The sequence below is a fragment of the Hipposideros armiger genome, unplaced genomic scaffold (genome assembly GCF_001890085.2).
Source record: "Hipposideros armiger isolate ML-2016 unplaced genomic scaffold, ASM189008v1 scaffold_122, whole genome shotgun sequence".
NCBI lineage: Eukaryota > Metazoa > Chordata > Mammalia > Chiroptera > Hipposideridae > Hipposideros > Hipposideros armiger.
Genome location: NW_017731472.1, coordinates 494,217 through 503,169, shown reverse-complemented (window position 1 = coordinate 503,169; position 8,953 = coordinate 494,217). Strand labels below are relative to the sequence as shown.

The 8,953-nt window shown below is 38.4% G+C and overlaps 1 long non-coding RNA gene across 1 annotated transcript in view; it reads left to right on the top strand.

Annotated features, from left to right (window-relative positions):
• LOC109385701 (uncharacterized) overlaps positions 1-8,414 on the top strand; it is a 19,171-nt gene extending 10,757 nt beyond the window's left edge. Inside the window, exon 3 of the long non-coding RNA XR_002124667.1 lies at positions 8,113-8,414. This is a non-coding gene — a long non-coding RNA (uncharacterized LOC109385701). The remainder of the gene's footprint in view (positions 1-8,112) is intronic.
• The last annotated feature ends 539 nt before the right edge of the window (positions 8,415-8,953 follow it).

Sequence of the window (8,953 nt, the reverse complement as noted above, 5' to 3'; positions counted from 1 at the left end):
CAGCCCAGCTCCAGGTCGAGCTGTTGTTCAGCATCTTAGCTGTAGAGGGCAGTGTCACTGGCCCTCATATGTGGGATCCGAACCGGGGCCCTCTGGCATTCCAAGCCAGCTCTTAACCGACGTGCCACTCGGCCGGCCCTGGGTTCGTTTTATAGTTGGATATGAAAGTAAAGACAGCTTTCATGGTGAGAGCCTGTATCTTTCTTACAATAACTTTTGTGGCAGCAGCTGATCCGTATGCCACTTTTCTACTTAATGCTCACCTAGCTTAGTCATGGACCTCATGCATCCAGGATTTACAGATTCACAAAATGCCAGATTGCTTTTCCAACCTCACTAGCATAGCCATTAATTACATAAAGAGGTATGTTGCTAAAGACAGAGGTCACCAGTTACATGATTATAAGGCCCATTGTGCCTCAACAATTTTCACAAATTAGCATATGTCTTTTTACTATCTGTTGGTCGGGAAATTACACCATATATATATATATATATATATATATATATATATATATATATATATATGAATCTATTGTGAATTCAGTTACATGGTCTGTTTAAATGTACTTCAATGTAACTCCTTATTAAATTTTAGTTATACAATTAATATATACCTACCTTTTCATTGAATAAATTGGATACAACCCATAATCTGGAGCCTCCTTCTCATCTCTTGACCTGAGCTCCAATTCCAGGCTCCCCCTGGAGAGAACTGCTGTGAGTACTATAGCTTGTGTCCATCCATACCTTTTCTCTGCTCTCATATGCATATGTATGCATTTATAAAAATATTTGGTACTGCTTTTTCATGTGTGATATATGTATTTTTATTTATTTTTTATTTTTTTTAGCTGAGCCTTCCTGCCACCTGTTGGCAGCTCAGCGGCTGCTCAGCTCGGGCCGGGACTCGAACCGCTGTTGCTCAGAGCTCAAACTCTTGAGCGAGCTCTTAACCAACTGAGCTACTCAGCTGGCCCTGATATATGCATTTTTAATACAAACTGTATCATACTGAATGTATTATGTTGCAACTCAAGACTATGCCTTGGAAGTCCTTTCATATCAGTTCACAGAGAGCCCCACTTCTCTTTTTAACCCCTGTGTAATGCTTAGTGTATTTATCCATTGCCCTATTGTTAGCCATTTACATTTCCCTCACATTTTTGCTACTATAAAAAGTGTTGTAAAAAACACTTTTGAAATATATATATATTTACTTAGAACTATGTGGCTGTAGTTTTCTGAGGTAGATACCAAGAAGTAGAATTGCTGGTAGTTTTACTTTTAAATGAAGTTATATTTTATTAATCACAAAATCTATATACATTTGAAACTAATAGAATATATGGGTAAAGTCATTGTTTACTTAGCCTGAAGATCGTGCCCAGAGCCAAAAGGATTGGTGGACCCCTGTTTAGGAAGCTCTAGCAGAATGGAAAGACCACAGGTCTAGATGTCATCTGGCCTTGCTTCATCACATGCTAGCTCTGTGATTTCAAATGTCTGAGCTTCTATTTCCTCATTTGTAAAATTGGGAAAATAAATTATTTATGTCATTGTCATAATGAACTAATGAGAAATTATATAAAAGTTCTTTGAATTTTTGGTCCCAGAAACACGACAGACTAAATTATCATGGAAGCCCCACACATGACAAGTACATAGAAATAATGAATTAAAAAATATAAAATATTAAAAGTAGAAAGTTGTATTCAAAAGTAAAAAAGGGAAATCTCCAAGTATCAGAAACAAAGAAGGTACTCAAGATAAGAGTGATAAACTCACAAGCACATGTGACCCTGGCCTAAAGGAGAATTAAACTTTGATATATGCCCCAAATGGCTAGGTAGATAGAGTGGTTTTAATGCCCAAAAATATATCCTTGGGTTACTCAAGGCTGCTGACATCCCAGCATAGAACCAGGACCATGGATACTTCCTCTTTCAAGAAAAGATGAACTTTAAAAAGTCTTCACTGGCCCAGGGAAGTTCCAAAGAAGCTCATGAGTACTCTGGGTTCTGGTGGAAAAATTACCTCCCGTGATAAATTGAAACTCCATGAATATGCTATGCATGGGTGTGGAATCTAAATTTAGTCTACCTTAATCTTGGGGAATCCCAAACTGAAAAATTAATGTAGAAACTGTGAACTGATTAACCCCCTGAGGCTTCCTTTATAGGAAAACTTAAAATCATTCTCTAAGTACACTTCTACAATTCATAACATACAATTCTCTCTCTCTCTCTCTCTCTCTCTCTCTCACACACACACACACACACACACACACACACACCATATGCCATAGAATGAAGTGGTAGGAGAACAAAAATGAGGAAAATTATAAGGCAATATGAAATTTAGGGTACTATATGTTTAAAATAAATAAATAAAATAAGGGGAAAACAATAATGAAACAGAATACTAGAAAACAGAACAGGCTCATTTGAGATATACTGCTTGAAAAAAATGTTTTAGAAAGGAAAACTACAGTTGTTGAAATTGTATTTTGTAAGTATACTCAAATGAAAGGTAGGGTTTATCATCTTAAGGGATAATTATTAGTGACTGAATAGTGAAAATAAAACAATGGTGCGTATCAGGCTACACCCATATGCTATAAATTCATTGACTTGTCATGCTTTCCCGTTCATCTAATTTTAAGAACAAGTTCTGTGTATCTACAATAACCTAAGCCCCATAAATAATAACACAAAGCACAGATAATATACATCAAATCCAAAGTCTTCAGACGTTTCTGGACTGAAGTCTTGGAGTCTTTTAGTCTTCATTGACTTTTTGACTTCTTTTTTAGGAAATAAATTTGTCTGTAGGAGTTAAGGGACCATACCACGTTTGCATAAAATAATTCTGAAGGCAAAAGGAATGTGCCTATAAAAGTTGAATGCTAAATCTCAGAAACATCATGTGTCCCATCAGAACAATGAAGAAAATCTTGTTTTGCGTCTGGGATTTGGTATGACTGTAGCCAGTGGAGCTAGATCCTGCTTTCCTTCAGCAAAAATGTTGTCCAATATGCATAGTTGCACAGAACTTCTAGTTGATGTGGCGCTAATGATGCAGTTGCTTATATTCTATGCTGAGGGGACGGTTGGGCACAGGAAGAAGCTCAAAGAATTTTTGCTTTCTAACAGTCCAAGAACTCTTCTGAGACGTCCCTTTATGTTGGCTTTGGAGTTGGTAAGAACTACATCCTCCTCATGATTTGCTGTGAAAGGGTCTGGACCTCTTCTGCATGATTGCCAAGAGTTTCCCTAGTCTTTTAAAATAAGACTCTCCCAAGAATGTCCATATTTTTGTTTCTACAACATTTGTAATGCCAAGTTCTGAACTAAGCAATGACATGGAATTTGCTAAGTATGAGAGAATATTTATCAAGATATCAATTCTTGCCTGAACTTTCTAATCCATTTCCTTTGCTTAAGATTTTTTTTGCTTAGGAATGGGCTTTTGTTTGTTGTTGTTTATATGATCCATCAATGAGAATAACAACAAATTCTAAATGATTTATTAAAATAAGATGATAAAGCTCTAAATACACTACCATAGGAAAGATAAATTTTCTAGAGATAATAGGAAGAGAGTCTATAACTTAGATTTATTGGAAGCCTTTAAAATGAATAAGCTTAAAACATTGAAAAAAACCAATGTAACCAGCTAAAGGGGAAAGACAGAAGAAATGAAATTTAAAATTGGGTGATTCCCAAAACAGGGAAAAAAATTCCTGTTAAGCTCATGTCAGAACAACTAAAAGTAAAGCATGTACTGTCTAATTTAAAAATAATAGAATTCATGTTTCAATCATGACTTGCTTCCAGCATTCAAGACTGAAGACTCAAGTGGGATCTTCGAACCAAATTTAGAGCTTGACACTGCAGGCTGGGGAGGGAGAAGTAGCTGTCTGGCTGGAAATAGCTGCAAATAATTTCTTTTGAGCCTCTTTTGCTTTGGTAGAAACTGAAACATGCTATGGTGGTGTGCACATGATGCTAGAACACCTGGATGAAAATCAGAATACAGAGCCTGCCTTACCTCCATCCCATACGTAGGAACAGTCTTTGGAAATGGCTGCCCCATTCTAGTCAGGCATCAGAGAATGGCCGTCAGGGAACAGTGGGTTATTCTCCCCTCTCGGTTCACACTTTTTGGGACTTCCTTCTGTCCTCCAACTTGCTTTTGTTGGCTTTGCTCCTGCTAAGAACTGCACCTTCTTCCTGTTTCCCTTTGTCCTTGTTTCTCATGAACCCACCTGAGTCTCAGTTTCCTCATTTGTAAAAGCCCAGTGTCTACACCATGGTAAGAACTTAGGAAACATTCATTCTTTTCTTTTCTTTTTTTTTTTTAAAGATTTTATTGGGGAATTGGGGGAGGGAACAACATTGGGGAATTGGAAAAGTGGAACAGAAAAGTTGCTGTCCTTTTGTTCTTCAGTTTAGTTGTGGAGGATATTGCATCACTGGCCCACGTTGGTATTGTGATCATTGCACTCTTCCCGGGTGAGGCAGATTGGTCGCTGGGCATTGGATGGCTTCTCAAGCTGGCTGCCAGCCATACACGGTAGCTTATGGCAGCCCACTGCAGCAGGGGCTGCAGCCTACGCCATCGCCAGCAAATCACGGCAGCCCAGCTCCAGGTTGAGCTGTTGTTCATCATCTTAGCTGTAGCACTCATTCCTTTCTTAATGTATCCCATTTCTCATCCACATAAGTGGTGGAAATGATAATAGCAAAAGGGAGGAAAAGAGGATAGGAAGCTAATTCTCCTGTAGGTTTTCTCTCTTTGCTTTTCATGAGCTCCTTCATGGAGGAATCCTTAGTCTCTTCCTTATCCTCTAATTCTCCCTTCTTACTCTCCAGGGGTCCCAGTGATCTGGGGAGTTATTGAAATTGAATGCTCTTCTGAAATGTAGATGCGTTTTTTTGTGTGTGTGTTTTCTTTTAAGACCTCTTGTACTCTAAACCCATCTTTTCCATACTGCCACTCCTGTCTTTCACTATAGACTATTACAATTATGGTTGGGTTTAGTGGGGAGCATTTAACTTTCTCTTTCCTAGTACTGCTTGCAACACAAACTCCTAGAAAACCTCAAAAAAGATTTTGAACTTTCTATAGGAAAAAGAAGGCTTAAGAGAATGTGGAAAGTGGGCTAGCGTAGGGGGCAAAGCTTGAGTGGTGTCAAAGATGGCGCTGGTAGAAAGTTGAAGCCGGTGGACCCACCTTGAGGTGCTCAGAGCAGAGTTTCTGGAAGCTGACCCACAGTAAGAAGGTTCTGAGGAGACAAATTTCCTTGGAGCCCTCAAACTTCCCTGTTATGACTCTGCTTCTTTGAGTGTTCCAAGATTGCCCTTTGGAATCCTTACTCCTGATGCTGGGTAGCTGGGGTGAAAGAAAGCCACCGATCCCACCAAAGTACTCTGAATTAATTTTCTCCCAGTATCGTTGTTATGTGGCTACATGTATAAAATAATTAGCATATTATGCCTCATGTTCTTTATCAGTTATTTATCAGTTAGAGCTTGTTTCTTTGGGAAAAAGTTTTTGAGAGCCTCAAACAACCAGGTTGAAACCACACATTGAGAACCAAACATAGGGAATAATAGCTGTTGGAAAGTTCAGTTCTACTGATCATGCAGTCATATATCCAGATTTTTCTAAATAACCAGATGGTGTGATGCCAACAAATACAGGCATATCTTGGAGATATTGTGGATTCAGTTCCAGACCATCACACTAAAGTGAGTATTGCAAGAAAGTGAGTGGTAATCTTTTTGCTGGTGGAGGGACTTGCTTTCCATTTATAAAAAATGCAACATCTGTGAAGTACAGTAAAGCAAAGTACCATAAAAGGAGGCATGCCAGTACCAACTAATGGTATAAAAGGTTTCTGATGTTTGCAAGTGAATGGCCAATAGCTGAGGACACAGTGTCATCACAGGTCACAACACAACTAAGCCAGCCTATTGTAACATCTAAAATCATGAGAAACAAGCAACCTCTTATTCATAGAAGGTGAACTACATTTTGTTGTAGATATACATGGCTGTTTTGAGAAATACAGCTGGCTTAGGTTTCTTTAGTAGTTTATACCAGCAATAAATCTTTCCTGAAGTTCTTAGTCTCGGTGTTTTAAATTTAATTGGCTGCACTTAAAGTGTCTGATCTTGAAAAACAATAGAGAAGTACATTAAAATGAGTGCCATCAAATACAAATGGCTCAAAGTTACATTAAAAAGGGGCAAATTCATATATTATTCCACTTAATGTACTGCACTCAGAATGTCAAAGCCTGAAAAAGAATAGTAATTATGTAGTCATTTAAAAAAGGTGTCTTCAAAGAATATTGAATGGCTTGAGAATATGATGCCATTATAATAAGTGGGGTTGGGGGGGAGATAGAAGCAGATCACAAAACTATTTTGGAACAAACACAAAGAAAAATTTTAAAAATTGAAATTAATAAAGAAAAATATTAACAGTGATCATCCAGGTGGTAGGATTAGGTGTGATTTTAATTTTGTTTGTATTTTTCTGTATATTCTATAATGGCAACTTTTAATTTATTTTCACAGAATTTTTTTAAAGAAAAAAATTATAAGATAAAAGAAAATTAAACTGAATGTAATCTAACTCTAAAATGAAAATCCCATTGCCAAGGAAAAAATACTTTCAAGTCAGGAAACAGGCACCTGAACAGGCCGGGGGAAAGGAGCAAGGAAGGTTGTAACTGGGTTGAGTATATGTACAACTTTCTCTCCAAAGCATGGGCATTTTTCTTTCTGCAACAGCCTCCAGCCTCACCAGAGCTGGTTTCCTTTAATCTCTGGAAAGCAAGTTTCTGAACTAATCGCAAGAAAGATCACATTTGCTCCTGGCGAAACGTCCTAACTGGCATTGCATTTGTGAGTGGTATTTGTTTCAGGATTGCTGGCTGTATAAGCTGCTTTATGGGCCACTTTTGGGGCAGCTGTTGTGAGCTGGTATTATGTGACGCTGCCACAGGCGTTCCTGGTTTTCCCGGTACACCAACAGGCATGCTGGAACACTCAAATGTGGCTCTGTCATGGCCTACACTATCACACTATGTGGTTCCTGCCTCCAGACTTAACAGTCATTCCACATTAATCTGTGGTCAGGTTCCTCCTTTTTTTTTTTGTTCCCACATATTCTCTTATTTAGCTTACTCAGAAACTCAGTTTTCATCCAGAGATCTAGGACACTAACCACACTGCTCTGAGGTAGCCCCAAATGCTGATCTCCAAAAAGAAATGTGCACATCTCCTGTCTGGACATGCCAGTCACGCCCACGGAGGTTGTCCTTTTATGTAAAGGCTCGGTTTGCAAACAGGAGCAGGAGATTGAGACAATGACAACTTCAAGGTTGGGTCTAGAGGACTGTGTTATGTTCTGTTGGCTTGTTTCTGAGTCAAGATTAAAAAAAGAAAAAAAAATCAGAGTTTACAAAGCAGCTGATAAAATAGCTATAATTTGGTGAAATAATTTCTTTGAAAATAATAAGCTTTATCATAGATTCTGTGTTCTAGGACTGAAAGTAATAAATCTTTGTTCCAAATATGATTTTCAAAAGAGATAATGCATGTATATGCTTAGCCTGGATAGTGAGCACTCAATCATGTTGACTCCTGTGGTCAGCTGAAGTGCTGGGGCTGTCAGTCAGCAGCACCGGGATGTTTTCCTCTGTGTTTGAGAACAATTTTAATTACAGCAATCTTGCTTTTGTTTCCAGACTAGAAATCTGCCTCGACTCCAAGGTTTTTATGTTATTCACATTTTGAGCTTCTTACAAAGAACATTTTCTCTTGGAAGACTGGGCCATGGGGAAAGGGGGACAAGGACACATAATATGTCTCATCTGATTTTTTCTGCCTCCCACCCCCTTTTTGACTCCATGGAATGACTCAACTATACAACTACCTATAGAAAATGTCTCTTAATGAAGGGATGGGCTTAACTCAGCTCTCTTCTGGATGGCCAGAGGGATGTGGCCAGTGACCCAGTGAGATGGGCACTTTGTTTCAACAACAACCCTCTTTCCTGCTCAGTAGGTTATTGACTCAACTTTTTTTTTTTCAGCTGGAAACTTGGAGGTGATCCACTGTAGACAGGATCTGAGCACTGGGAAGATTGGAGGACGCCTATCTCTCTTGGAAAGAAGATGCTCATTCCATTCTGTGTTGGGTTAATCATGTTAATAATTAACATGATTAAGTTTGATAAATTCCTTCATTAATGTGGCTGCTATCTAGAGGTTGAAAAGCAAAATTAAAAGAGCCATACATTCTTGGCAAAGCTGCTTCTCAGAGCCTCTCTTCCAGGGCATTAGGAATCTGCTTGCTCTTCCAACCCTTTAGAAATGGAGACATGAACAGACTGTCCCTCTCTTGGGTTCTCCCATTATATCATGTTCTTTCTTGAAATCCATCTTTTTTCCCCATTTCCTCTTACAATGGTGTCTTCAGAGTAACGGAATTAGGGACTTCCTTGTTTCCTCCCTCTTTCCTTTTGTTTCTTCCTTCTATACATTTTTTGTTTTGTTTTTTCTTTTGAAGGGATACTTTTCATTCACACATTCATTCATTCATTCATTCGTTCATTCTTTATCTTTTTTTTTGAGTATCCACTCTATAATAGCACCTTATTTCTAATCATTTAGAAGAAAAACCTATCTCCTTTCAATCTCTTTAGTTCTGTGTCTCAGATATGCCCGCCCATTGCTGAAAAAGGCATATGCAAGAGACTAGTAAACATCCACAGTAGATGGTATCTTCTGGGAAGGTCATCCCATCAGATTCTTTGCAAACTCCTAAGTTCTCTCCCATTGGAATATGGTACTCTTCAGGGGGGAAAAACCACCTAAATGTCACCATTATTATAATTGTCAAAGTATTTTTGTTTTTACCAAAAAGGCTACATT